Source organism: Danio rerio, chromosome 6 (genome assembly GCF_049306965.1).
Source record: "Danio rerio strain Tuebingen ecotype United States chromosome 6, GRCz12tu, whole genome shotgun sequence".
In the NCBI taxonomy this organism is placed as follows: Eukaryota; Metazoa; Chordata; class Actinopteri; order Cypriniformes; family Danionidae; genus Danio; species Danio rerio.
The window spans coordinates 36,259,143-36,272,740 of record NC_133181.1 but is presented as its reverse complement, the minus strand read 5'-3'; the positions used below and the strand labels follow the sequence as shown (position 1 = coordinate 36,272,740).

The 13,598-nt window shown below is 36.8% G+C and overlaps 1 protein-coding gene across 10 annotated transcripts in view; it reads left to right on the top strand.

Moving 5' to 3' along the window:
- The window catches only part of mast2 (microtubule associated serine/threonine kinase 2), a 206,849-nt gene that overhangs the window by 120,840 nt on the left and 72,411 nt on the right, over positions 1-13,598 (top strand). The window contains exon 1 of one of the 10 annotated variants that reach the window (XM_073954335.1): positions 7,670-7,803. The exons of 8 other annotated variants lie outside the window; for them this stretch is intronic. The gene's annotated coding sequence lies outside the window, so the exon portion shown is untranslated. Of the gene's footprint in view, positions 1-7,669; positions 7,804-13,598 lie in introns of those variants that run through there. One more of the 10 variants, XM_073954334.1, reaches the window with a different exon arrangement.

Sequence of the window (13,598 nt, the reverse complement as noted above, 5' to 3'; positions counted from 1 at the left end):
CGCAACAGTGACACACCCTAGCAGTTTGTTTAGCAGTTTTTTTTAATGACGTACATACACATACATTTACACACACATAAACAAATACACACATGCACACACTGAGAGCAAAGAATGTCTCCCGCAGGTGGTTTGTCAAGCCCACTCACCTGTGTGAAACACTCAAAATTGTTTTCCCAGAATTGTGGAGTGTTTATAAGAAGGTGGCCTTTTGCATATGGAGAGGATAAAGAGTGTGTCCTACCGGTGGTTTGTTAAGCCCACTCATCTGCATGAAGTTCACTAGAAGAAACATGCGCTGCTATGCACTTGTGCACTATACTATTGCACTTACACACCCAACAGCATAGTACATGAACTTACTGTCGTCCCAAACAGAATACTAACGTTTCTGTTTACAATATAAAATTCAAATAATTTTCGTTGCCAAATTAATATAGGTACCAAATAGTACCACACATGAGTATAACTGGTTTCTCCATTGGGGGATTGGCATGATTACTCATGTAGGAGAGTTTGGCTTGCTCATATTAAAAATTAATAAAGTAATCCATCGTCAGTGCTTGATAGCTCTGCCCCTTCATCAGTAGCTCCGCTCTTTCTGCTACGTGCGCAAAGCTGTGATTGTTGAGTGTGTGAAGTATCCAACACTGCACTTCTTTTTAATGGTTGAATAAGTGCTTCATCCTGGTATTTAAAGTGCACTTATTCTTTTTAGAATAAAAGAATTGTTCATTGTTAATTCACTTCCTACACTATTTATAACACAAAATGGCATAGAATAGTGCATAAGTATGCGATTTGGGACACTCAAATGAAGTGTGTCTCCTACTTGAAAATGTTTATAAAGAGACATTTTAATCTGTATCAATTCCTTCTGCTTTGGTGACCCCTGATAAAGACGCAACAATGCAAAAGGAAAGTCAGGGTTTCTTTGTTGTTTGGCATGATTTCCAATACTCCATCAGCTTCTGTTACAGCCCAACAGTTTTCGATCACTCATTATAATGTGTGCTCTGCCACAGGCGTCACGTTCTCCTTCTTATGTTTATTGTTCAATCTGTGTTACAATGACCCAGTTAATTAATATCCTCCTGATACATATAACTCTTTCATTTGCTGTTCCCTCTCTTTCTCGTTCTCACCCCCATCAGTTTCGTTTACGCGTTCATTGCAAGCAATTAGTCTCGACAGGCTTAGTGCTACGCCCCATTTGCTCCACCAAATGATTAAACAGCTTCAGACCTGCTTCATGCAATCACTAGACTACACTCCTTGACCTTTTATTGTTTAAAATAGTGGAAGGAAGCAATATAGGACATGTCAGTGTCTAAGGGTTCACTATGGGGCACGTGTAGATTTATTACTAAGGGTGTCACGATCCTCCAAATCCTCGATTCGATTACATTTTCGATTCTAAAGGCACGATTCGATTTGATTTTCGATTATGAATAATTAATTAATGATCAATTAATTATTTGTAGCCTACCGTTTAATCTACGACTTGCATGATCTTTGTTTTACCCATAAACAAATCATACAGTAAATGAATAAAGGCAAGATAAACACATAATTACCACCTGTCAATCACTTTTTCTGCGGGACTCGTGAATAGGCAGTGATCTGTGTCGTTATAATGGTGTCGGTAAAAAAGACGCACAACCAACAGAAACCAGCCAACAGTATCTGAGGTGTTCGCTAAAATGACAAAGTACAAGTGAGTGAAAGATTGAAGCAGTCCTCTGACTGCCTGGACCTGCTGTCTCGAGCGCTTGGCTGTGTCTGTGTGGTCACGTGATGTGCATTTTCAGAGGTAGAGAGGAAGGAGGGCTGCTCAGAAATGCTACACGCCACTGTGGATGTCAAATCGTTGTCACTCTAAAATGCCATTTAAAAACAAACACAGTGTAAACAGGGCCTGAGTGTGAACTTTTCGCGAGCGGATTTGCAACGGGGGCGGGCGGAGGATCGCGATGCCGGTGTTGTCTATCGGACAAACCGTACGTAATACGTACATAGCAGAGCTTGCAAAACTGTGTTTTTTTGTCGACAACACGAACGTTGTCAACATAACTCACTGGAAATCCAAAATGCTTCCACACCGGCGACTTCATTGAAAGAGGAGAGGGTTTAAGCTCTGTCGACGGGTCTCCTGCTTCTGCAGTTTAACAAGCACTTCAACAAGCCTGTTTTTTCCCCGCTTGGAAAGCCAAGCTGACGTGACATGGGGGCGTGGCAGCATCGACGATTCTATTTTTTGATTCGATAATCGAAATTGAGCATAAATTTCGATCGATTTCGATTAAAAATCGAAATCGTGACACCCCTATTTATTACTGTATATGCACACCGTATACTGTTATTGTACCCTTTTTTTAAATCTAGCATGGCTGCATTCTGCTGTTTAAGTGACAGTAGAAACGTGTCATTTTACTGTTAAGGAGTTTTTATTGTTAAATAATTCTGAAATTTATATATATATATATATATATATATATATATATATATATATATATATATAATTTGTATTGGTTTCCTCAAAAATCTTAATCTTAGTTAAAAAAGTAAAATAAGTAAGAAAAAACAAACATAGTTTTTTACATTAGCGTATTAGAGTGATTTGTTACTGGTAAATAATCTTTGTTTTTTTTTTTGTGATAAATTTTTATTGAACAGGTGGAAATAATCCAGCATACACTGTTATAGACAAGAATAGCAACCAACTTTATTTTCTGTTAATACCGCACCCCACCCACCCCTTGCTAAAATGAATAAATAATTAAACAAAAAAGGAAACAAATCGGAGCCAAAAATAAGAAAAGAGAGAATTAAATACATAAACTAAAAAAGTGGAAAGTTACAATACATGTAAATATGAAACTAAAGTAAATAAATTTACCTATGCATTTAACTTCTTATAAGAACACTTTTAACAAAGGTATACATTGGGCTTTTACAAATACACTGTAAAACAAATTTGTTATTCAAAGTTTTCTTTTTTTTTTGGCAGCTGGGGTGCCGGAAAAAAAGTAAAATAACAGTTTTTAAACAACAGAAATTTACTGTAAAATCTGGAAGGTTTAATTACAGAAATTTACGGTACATTTCTGTAATTTAACGGCTGTTAAAACGGGTGTTGCAATCCGGTGTTTCCAGTGTTTCTGGTCCAGGGAGTGTGGAGGCTGTCAACGTAAAGTTGTAAAATATCTTTGTTAAAGAAACCTGAAAAACATTGTAAGTTTAAAAATAAATAAATAAATAAATAAATAATATACAGTTGAAGTCAGAATTATTAGCCCTCTTTTGATTTGATTTGATTTGATTTTTTTTATATTTCTTAAATGATTTTTAACAGAGTAAGGAAATTTTCACAGTATGTCTGAATATTTTTCTTCTGGAGAAAATCTTATTTGCTGTATTTCAGCTAGAATAAAAACAGCTATTAATTAAAAAAAAAAAAAACATTTTTGGGACAAAGTTATTAGCCCCTTTAAGCTATTTTTTTTCGATAGTCTACAGAACAAACCATCGTTATACAATAACTTGCCTAATTACCCAAACCTGCCTAGTTCACCGTATTAACCTAGTAAAGCCTTTAAATGTTACTTTAAGCTGTATAGAAGTGTCTTAAAAAATATCAAGTAAAATATTATTTACTGTCATCATGTAAAAGATAGATTAAATCTGTTATCAGAAATAAGTTTTTAAAACTATTAAAAATATAAAAATATTTACAGCTATGTGTTGAGTAGCTTATTTATAGGACTTATTTATGTTTGTACATATGTATGGAATACATGAAAATATCAATGTCTATGAGTAGTTGTGCTATTATTGATGTCTTCAAGTACCACAGCTGATGTCATGCTACAGAACTTGTTCCTAGAGTTAAGTGTTATTGAAATATCAACATATGAAATGTAAACGGCGTGCAGCTGTTAAGTGTTTTGAAATTAAGTCAATAATGTATCAATAATGCTTTTTTATTTATAGTACATCAATAACAGATTAGGAGTGTTGGTTAAAGCTGCTTAGCTTTTAGGAGTGTGTCTTCTTTTGTAGTTCCATAACGCTGTCCTTTCCCCAGAAACACAGATGGGGAGGAGGAAGGCCTCCCCTGAGTCCACTGTAATTAGTTCATTAGTCCTTTGTAATGAAATCGGCCAAGACCGCGTCAACATGTCCAAGGGTGGCAGTGTTCTTCTGTCTTTTCCCCTAACACTGTGTCCTAACCAGGTGTCAGTCGATAAAGCTACAAGCGATTAAAGCTATCTCTTCCTTGCTAATTTGAGCAATTTAAAAAGCAAATAGGACCGGGCGTTTTGTTAATTGTGTACTTTCTATTTTTGCTTCAGGCTTGTCCCACCCACAGTGGGATTTCATTGGTCTTCTCCATTTTATAGTGTATAAATGGCAAGGTTGAAACTGAAGAAGTATCATGTGCAGTACAGATTCCAAATTTCTGGACAGGCTATTAACAATCATTGAAGCCCACTTTTAATGGGTACTGAGCATCATTGGCACCCTTTGGTTTATGCTTCTGCATCTGTGATCATCTTTTGAGGAAGTGTGCCAGCCATTCAGTGCTTTTTCGCAGAAATGATTGAGCCACTCTGTCTGTCCTGGCTGTCCTGCATGCAGCATGTCACTGTCAGCGACTGTCCAATGTCCCTGGTGAGATCTCAAGGGAATCGGTGAGCTTTGACTTTTTTGGCTGGAGCTTTCTATCTTGGATGTCTTTGGACACTGTACTGGGCTTTGGCACAAAAGCACTTTTGACAGCTGTCGTCAGCTCTTTAAGTGTCATTGTGAACCTTATTTTTTAGGACTGCTCGGCAAAACAAATGTTGCTTTTACTAGTCTAACTTTTATACTGCCAACTTCCGTTATTTTATTAAAGGTGCAGTATGTACAGTAAGTTTGACACCCAGTGGTTGAACTAGGTATTACATTCGTGGATCAAAACAAACGCAAGCACAGGTTGCCGGATTAAGGAGCGAGTCTTAAAATCGAGCCTAAAGTTTGATTTAAACGGTGTTCCAAATAAAGCAGCATGCGATCGAAGGGATATTTTCCATATTAGAAGGAGTTTTTGTTCTAACCAACACCTCGAATTTAGGCATCAGAAAAGGCTTCTATTTCATGCATCTGAAAAACAGGATGAATTGTAATCACCTCAGGTACACCTCATGTGCTTTATTCAGGGTTGAATGCTAACAATGTGAGTTTGAATTCCATTTTACGTGACATTTATTGCCATACTACTGAAAGCAGCAGCAGAGTTCACCTCAGATCTGGAAAATAAAATAAACCATTTGAAAATAAATATACTATTTAGTGCAAGCCAACATATATCAGTGATTCAGCATCTAAACTGTAATGTTAAAGAGGTTTAATAAGCACTAATTAGATTATAAACCTTATCTTTTCATAAGTGAGTGCATATTCTGTGCTTCTAAATGGCTATATTTAAATTTCTGTCATGTTTCGTCAGGTACAAATGGTCAAATTGCTTATCCCTGCAAATCTTGTCACGTAGCGTGTGTCAGGACATATGCATACCTGTAAACCCTCCCGTTTTTTCAGGGATTCTCCTGCATTTTACAGTTCTGTCCCACTATCATCCCGTAAAGGTATTTTCCCGTCTTTCTCTGAAGGATGGCAATAAACATTAAAGAGGCGAGCCTCCCTATACTCAACCCACACCACCGAACCACCAGGGGCTGTCCCTTGCTCTTAAATGCGAGTCTGTTCTTTGTTTTTGCTTTGTTTAGGAATGAAAACACTTTCAAATAAATATTAAAATGGCGGGATTCCCTTGACTTTTCATTACAGGTGTCGTCTCCCCTTCATATGTAATCCTCAAAACAGTCATATAGCAGTACATGACTCTCAGCTGACACACTCCATAGTGACAAATAGACGCTGTTTTCCAAACTGATTCTGTACAGGTGATTTGAAGCGAAGCGAAACTCTGGGTTTTGGGTGCATGTTTAAACAGACATATACACATAATTAATAATAATCCCTTATTATGGTGGGCATATCCCTTATTTTATATCCCAAAGTTGACAGGTATGCATGTGGTTACAATGTAACCTGTTTACATGAGTAATATTTATATTATTTGCAAGATTATTGATTAGAACCTCATGTGGAACTCTGAATCTGCATCTTATTTTGGAGTCTGCTACTGTCCACCGGAGGTCACAGACGCATGTGTTGAAAGCCTTTAGGAATAATTGAATGAATGAAGGCATCAAGGCAACCCAGGGTGCTGAAAAATAATTGGCTAAACTGCCATTGAGTGGGTTAAAGAAACCAAAACTAAGAAACGGAAAACACGGTTTCAAAGCAGAATAACTGACTACAGCAGGGTTTTTCAGATAAACAGGAATGATCACTTGGCATGTTTCGTAATTATCTGCAAGCATAGTATGGTATTTTTGCTTAAGAAGAGTCAAAAACATACATACAACACCTTTAAAGCCATCGTCTAACAGGAGGTATTACAGTACATTTCGGCACATGATGCTAATGATTTGGGGGGTTTGAGGTAAGCTGTTGTTGCAAATTTTCATTTAAAAGGAAACCCATTTATACTTTAGCAACCTTTTTTTTGATCAGCAAGAATTAATACTTTTAGATTAGCATGGGTACATTAAATTGTTTAAAAGAACTTGTAATTGTTTAGATTTTCTAACTTCATTCAAAATTGTTATGATTGTCACTAAAATATTAAGCCCGCAAATAGCAAGCAGAAATTCAAACATGATTAATATTTGAGGGAAACAACTTTTTACAACATAAATACTTATCTATGTGCAATTCCTTATAGTCCTGGCAAAATTAAGAAAACAGCAATATTTTAATAATTTTCAAAACATTCAATACTAATAAGAGAGATGCAGTAATTTAACACTTGAAATAAACCTATATTAGGCCACAAATGATAAATTCATTAACACATATATTCCTCGTCGATTTAGTAAAGCATCTACTTGCCACAAAAACTGTTTATTTAGTTCTATTACAGTAAATATGCCACTTTATTCTCTTAACTACTGTAGCTATTTGATATGAGTCACTTTTTTTTAACAATTATTTTAGAAATTATACAAACAACTTTGTCCTACTCCAAATTTGTGAAAGTCCTAACATTTTTTTGTTGTTTTGTTTTGTTTTTATTAGACCAAAGGTATCTGCTGCTGTCTTGTGCTATTCTGTAATTAACCAAAAATTCGGTTCACATTTTGGAGTTTCTGCCTTTTTAGATGTTTTATAAACATGTCTAACTTAATGCATGTATCCAGACAAATAAATAGAGTTGGATGTTGTTCCTTATTGGTCTTTGGAGACAAGAGGACCAATTTCCATCTGACCTGCTGTCGCTGCAGCTCTGCTTTATGTCGGTGCTCCAGCATTGCTGTAGCATTATTACTGAGTGCTGTGCTGCTCTTGGATTGAGTGCAGCCTGACTCTCCTATAATGAATCATAATGATACTAAACCAATGTCCAGCATGTGTTTTGTCTTAATGTATGGCTGCTTAGCCTCAAGAGCTCAGAGGCTTTTGTAATTAGCTCAGCTAGCTTGAAATCTGTGCTGGAGGGCACACCACTAAAACTTGGCACTAATCGCAGAGAGGTTTAGAGCTGTCAGTCAAACCTAAAACTGTTGCTCATGATAACTGGATCCAGTCGGGTTCCACTTCACCCAAGGTCACAATGAAACTGCACAGTATCCCGATAGGTTAACTCTGCTGCACAGGTTAACTCTGGAAACTTGAAATCTGCCACCTCAGGTAAGCTCTTAAGACCGTCTAAACAAAGAGTTTCTTATCTAGATGCTGTTCCTGATGTCTCAAACTGTCTCCTGGAGTCCATTTGAGCACCGGGTTGCTGCTTTTGGTCAATCTCCCTGATTACATTTCCCTGCACTATGGCTTCCTGTCATGCTGGACGAACTTAAGAAATATTAATGGGCTCCATTGGGGAGATTGCTTTTGTGGGAGAGCAGGGGTCTGCTCCAAACTGTCACTCTGGCTAATTTCATTGCCCAGCATTTTAGCCCTTGGCAATGACAGAGCCCTGGCCAGGATGCGGTAGTCTGCATCTGTGTGGCTTTGTGCAACTGCTCCTTCAGACTCTCCCTCCATTTAATGTAATCAGTCTGCCAGAACACAGTTGATTTGCTTCAGATTGCATTTTTTAGCACATTGGAATACTTTTATGAGACATTATTTCATTTTCTCTCTAATGTAGATGGAAAAGAAGAAAATAACCTGTGTAAAATTCATTGTTTTAGGGGTTAAACATGATTATGGTTTTAAATAATTATTAATTAATTGTCTGAGCAAGATTATAATAGTTCTAAGATTATTAATACCACAGTTGTCTGATTTCATTTTTTAAATAATCAAATAATACAAAGACACAATTTATATATGATATTGGTGTATATATACACCAATATAATATAAATATAACAATCAGTGGCCTTACATCTAGATGTACTTTCAGAACTAAGACATACACTCACCGGCCACTTTATTGGGTACACCCATCCAACTGCTTGTTAATGCAAATTTCTAATCAGCTGATCACATGGCAGCAACTCGTTGCATTGAGGCATGTAGACATGGTCAAGACGATCTGCTGCAGTTGAGTTGTTTGCTGCTGACCTACTAGAATTTTCATGCTTGACCATGCTTTGGTTTAAAGAAAATGGTCTAAAAGAACAAAATATTAAGTAAGCAGAAGTTCTGTGGGTGCAAATGCCTTGTTAATGCCAGAGCTCAGAGGAGAGTGGCCAGATTGGTTCAAGCTGATAGAAAGGCAACAGTAACTCTAATAACCAGTCGTAACAACTGAGTTATGCAGAATAGCATCTCTGAATGCACAACACGTCAAACCTTAAGGTGGATGGGCTACAGCAGCAGAAGACCACACTGGGTGCCACTCCTGAACAGGAAACTGAGGCTACAATTCGCACAGGCTCACCAAAATTGAACAATAGAAGACTGGAAAAACATTGCCTTGTCTGATGTGTTTTGATTTCTGCTTCCACATTTGAATAGTAGGGTCAGAATATATAAGCACCGGCATGAAAGCATGGATCCATCCTGCCTTGTATCAACGGTTCAGGCTGGTTGTGGTGTTGGTGTAATGGTGTGGTGATTTTTGTCGTGGCACACTTTAGTACTAATTGAGCATCGTGTCAACTACCTGAGTGTTGTTTCCATCTTCTGATGGCTCTTCTTTATGACCTTGTCATAAAGCGTGAATCATCATCTCAGACTGGTTTCTTCAACATTACAGTGAGTTTCACTGTGCTCAAATGGCCTCCACAGTCACCAGATCCTCAATCCAATAGAGCACCTTTGAGATATGGTGGAATGGGAGATTCCCATCATGGATGTGCAACCGACAAATCTGCAGCAACTGTGTGATGCTATCATTTCAGTATGGACCAAAATCTCTGAGGTATTTTCAGTGCCTAGTTGAATCTATGCCATGAAGGATTAAGACAGTTCTAAAGGCAAAATAGGGTCCAACCCGTTACTAGAAAGGTGTACCTAATAATGTGGTCGGTGATTGTATATGGATATTACACTTATTATTATTGTTGTTCTCTTAGCTCTTTGATTTAACTTTTTGATGTTACTACAATATACCATATTATCTAAAAAGTAAGTCTCATTAGACTTTAGTCACAATAGGTAAAAATTGCTTTTGAAATTAACATTTAATATTAATATTAACTGCAGATAAATGCATTTAAAGCAAAACTAAATCTATTGGCTCATTGTACTGTAGATTGTGCTTTATAAATCTTCAAAGTCCTTTCTTTTTTCAACACCAATCCAAAAGTGTGCATTCAGTATACGTTTTGCTTTTCTTTGAGTTAATCCATTGTATAAGTCACTTTGAAATAAGGTGACGTAAATTACATTTTCAGAAAAAAGAAAAAGAAATATCATGATTATCAAGCAATGCAAGTTAGTAGAATATTATAAACCAAAATTTGCTATATCCGAGGTGGGTGAAGGAAAGTAGAAATACAGAAATGGGAAAAGGCATTTAAGGACAGCTTCAGTGCTATCTGTGGTTGTAGTTTTTCCCCCTTCAATTAATATATACTGTTTTGTTTCTAGTGTTAAGGTGAACAAAACTTAGGCCCCGTTTACACTAGTGCGTTTTAGATTGAAAACGCATAAGTTTTGCTACGGTTACGCCATCCGTCCACACTACGCCGGAGTTCTCGAGCGCCGAAAACGGAGCTTTTTGAAAACGCTGGAGAGGCCGTTTTCATTCTAAAACGCTGCTGCTCCGTCTCAGTGTGGATGGGGAAAGACGGAGATATCTGAAAACGGAGGCGGGGCTGCAAACGTTCGCCTATCTGATTGGGGCTTTTCCTCAATATTAAGTAGCCCACACACAGTTCAGTCTCGCATCCTCTTCTTGTAAGTTAAGACTTCGCAAGTTTGATCAAGGCCGCAGTCTCCCCCTTCTCAGTTTGATATGGAAAACATACCGAGGACACGCGTCAATCTTCAAACGGGACAGTGTACTTTATAACTTCATTCACATCACCTTGGCTACGTTGTTTCACTTTCTCAACAATAAAATGTAAACATGATTTAAGGAACTGCCTTATTTCTTTTTAATATTAGCAACTTAACAGACAGCAGAAATGTTGAGGCGTCGTGCTGCATATATGAGCGTGGATATTTATAACAAAACGGAGCATATAACAACTGCCTCCTTTTAATTTAAGTGAAAATACGAAACGCACCCTCTCTTTTGCTGAATATCAGTTTTAATAATCGACAATTATAAAAGTATAACATAAAATAAGTTTATACATTGTAGGAAATAAGGGCAAGCGATCAGTCAATGTACCTGGATTAATCATTAACTTATCTTTGCACTTAACCAAAACATGTTACCCGTGAACAAGTAACTTAATAGATTCCAATGACCAAAGTCAGGGAATTGGCCTATGTCGTTAGATAAAGACAACAACATGAATGAAATATCACGTTTAGCAAATATAGTGAGATTAGATCCAGCGGGAGATGCTTGATGAGAAGTCCGACAAGCAGAGCTCTCATCTGGGTAGAATGCTGGAGCGCTTGCCCGAGAGTGTGTGTGTGGTCACGTGATGTGCGTTTTCAGCGTTTTGGTGTGGACGGAGAGCTGTTCAGAAACGCTGGGTAAAACGCGAGTGTGGACGCGGATCGTTTTCATTCTACAACGCCGTTTTAAAACTAAAACGCACTAGTGTAAACGGGGCCTTAGACTGTGCTCTGATGCCCCAAAAAGTACTGCCAAAGGTGGATAAGCTGCTTACAAAGAGCCTTAGTCTGGTTTTGCCTTATTTTAATCAGTGTAAAATGCTGAGCTGTAAATAACAGGCATGAACATTTCTATGGCACGCTCTCGCTCTTGTCACCCTGAGCACAGCTGGGCTCCGTTCTCAAGAACACTATCACACATACACAACATCCAGATATCAGCCAGCACTGCTATGCTGCACAACTAATCTGATTTGGCATCGAGAAAAGATACTCACTTCATCTTACACACACAAGCTAACAAGGTTTAGTCCATCCAGAGCTCTCCAAGGCTGATGCATCCTTACCTGAGTCAGGTCAGAGCAGTGGGAATGCACTGATGAGCACTTCAGATTTGTTATGGAGAGACAGAAAAGAGGATACAGAGGTCAAGAGAGCACTTTTTCTGACAGCACAGTGGAAAAGTGATCTCAAGTTGACATGAAAAGCAGGAAAAGCTGCTGTATATGAAGCCTCCAGGCATATCTGGCTGCTATCGGTGGAGTTGCTAATTAAAAAGTAGGCTGGTGTTTTGCTAAGGTTGCACTTTGGGAAGTTGGCGTGTTAATATTCTGCAGACAGGTCAGGAGGATGTGAAGGTTCCCTGGCACAGCTATCGATGTTAGGAGACAGATGTCTTCTAGATACACTCCGAATACAGTCTTTTTATCATTATACCTAGTGTTTTGCTACTGGTCACTTTGCTATTGGATCTGTTCTATTGTCTTATATGCTCTTTTTTTCATTGCTGTCAAATAAGCCTGCAGTAATAAGAGCGGCTTTCAGTGGGAGGCTGAAGTTTTTAATGCACTTGAAATGAATTTTGCTCTCAACCAGTTATTGGACTGAAACAAGAATCATTCTCAGGTCTTTAGCAGGCTGTTGACAGCCACGATTGAATCCATAGAGCATTTGAGATGGGAATTGCAGTATATACACTGCAAAAGAAAGTGATTTAAAATAAAATAATTACAATTTTCACGTATATTTTTTTTAGAAAGCGGCCATGTTTTTTTTAATTTTAGTTAGGTTAATTTAGGGTAAAAAAAGTTTATTTATATATATATATATATATATATATATATATATATATATATATATATATATATATATATATATATATATATATATATATATATATGGGCAATTCCATGCAAATGTCAACTTTGCCATAAAAAATTATTTAGTTTTCTCCAAAATAGAGAAACCGTTTTTACATTTTTTGTGTTAGCAAGTTTTTTACAGTACTTTAAAAATACTCGTAAATGTATCTGTCAGTATTTCAAACTATTATATTTAATTTGCCAAAATCACACAAGTGGAAATTTCACAGCTGTCACATCCATAACGGAAATGTGTCACATCCATAACGACACTTTTTCTTCATAAATGCAAAAATGTCAAATTAAATAAAATCAATCATTTTAATTCTATAGTGAGCCGACTCATACCTGTTTGATGAGCATTGTGTCTTTTGGGTTGTGCAGTTTAACTGTCAGTATTTCTAAATAATCTGTTGTCGACTGTAAATTTGCAAACTTTTTTGTCACATCCATAACGCATGTTTATTTTCCTAATTTAAAATATAAAACATGTTTACATATTGATATTTTTCTGCTCCCAGAACTCTGTGGTGAGCTGTTTTGGAAAATATAAACAGAAGTTTCGATATAATGTCAACATATACTTTCTGTGTGAAATTATGTTTTGAGTTTTTACTGCAAATGTCACATCCATAACGCTGGAATCGCTCATATATATATATAACAACACAAACTACACAATTCAGGAAGTTTTGATTCCGGATTTGTTTTTACCACTGTCACTCTTTCTCTTGTGTCCATGTAGTTGCAGTGCCTCGGATCTGTGTTAACGGGTGCACAGATGTACAAATCTACATTTGTTGCCAGACAGTTTGGGCTACTTATTAGAATTATGGGAATTATCGGTCCGACAAATTTTAATTGGATAAACTTTTTTTTTGTCTTCTGCCTTACAAAGAATATATAAAGACATAAATTCATTTAGATCATTTACTTTAATCACTACTATTGGAACGTGAAGAGAAGTTTCTGAAGACAATACTGCACCTTTAATATTAAAAGTAAAATAAAATAGTATAATGTTAAATGCAAAAGGCGTAGACATATCTGGGGTTTTGACAAATGAGTTAATTGTGTAAAAAGCACATTTTCTTCAAAAACTTACAGTATTTAATGAATGTGTTAAGAGCCCTAAGAAATAAATGTTTATTTGAAGAC